We start from the raw sequence: 1,323 nt of genomic DNA on the forward strand, positions 1-1,323 counted from the left end.
ATGTATACCTACCAGTCTTTTCAAGCATGACGCCAATGCGGTTCCACTCTTGGTCCACCGCATTTTTGTTGGAATGCATCGGATCGCTAATATTCCAGATCCTCGCATTCTCCTTAACTGCGGAAATTAATTTCCGTTTTTCTTCTGCCGTAAAGTGCAGAATTCGTTTCTGCCGCTTGGACGAGCTTGCGCCTATTTCCATTTCTGATAATTAGATTACAACTTTGGTCCGGCTGTTTTCTTCAAGAAATAAATGCTTTGTCATTATTCCTTCGCAAAATCAGCGTTCCGCTGTCCAGCAATTTAAAATTTCTTTAGAAAAAAGGTAGTAGAAAGTGTAGGACTTTCCTTGAGAACTACGTACTGGTTTAAGTAAATTAGACTCAAGAAAATTTCTTAGGCATTTCTTGTACGTCATTTTGTATGGAGTTTTTGCTTTTCTTGAGAGCTGCATACAGGCCTTATAGCTGGTTATATCGCTTAAGAAATAATAGGGCAATTCATCTAAACGTGTAAATGCCTCGTAACCATGCCAACTTCGTAAACTTACTTCATTGTGTATGGAAAATCGCTTTATTTACGAGGTTGACGCAGTTACGAGGCATTTACGCGTTTCCATGAATCGATCGGGTCGATTAAATTTTCAACGAGTATACACTTAAACATTCCAGTCATTTCTAATTCGTATGCATGGCACATATCAGGGTTGTTACGAATATTCACATTCGCATTCGCAAAAGCTCCGCATTGATTATTGCGAATACAAAAGCGAATGCGAATGTTAAAATTAATGCGGAAACTCCGGGGTTGCGAATGCGAATATTCGCACCAACCCTGATATGTACCGGGCATACGAATTAGAAATGACTGGAATGTTTAAGTGTTTACTCGTTGAAAATTTAATCGATCCGCACATAGCTATAACTGTGAAAATGGGGGATGGAAAATTGTACGAAGCAGTAAGGAATGCACTGTGATTGTATTTTAAGAATGTACTAGAGTAGATAGCAAGTTATTAGACATTAAGAAATATGTAATAGCAAAAATTTGTGTATACTGACTAATGTAATGTGCGAATATCGCAGACGATTTAACGATGACCTGTATGAGCTTTACAACGATATAGTTATAGTGCAGCGAATTAAAATTCAACGGCCCCGCCGGTTTTGTTAAAAACATTGCGAAAATTGAGAAACAATCACTGTACGAATAATTATTTTGACTATGAATGAGTTACATGCATATTTACTATGTATGTATGTATGTATGTAAGTATGCCTATTAAGTTTATTAATAGTTATATAACACTGATAAATTCACGCA

Source organism: Rhagoletis pomonella, unplaced genomic scaffold (assembly GCF_013731165.1).
Source record: "Rhagoletis pomonella isolate Grant_MI unplaced genomic scaffold, Rhpom_1.0 Rhpom_scaffold_00155, whole genome shotgun sequence".
NCBI lineage: Eukaryota > Metazoa > Arthropoda > Insecta > Diptera > Tephritidae > Rhagoletis > Rhagoletis pomonella.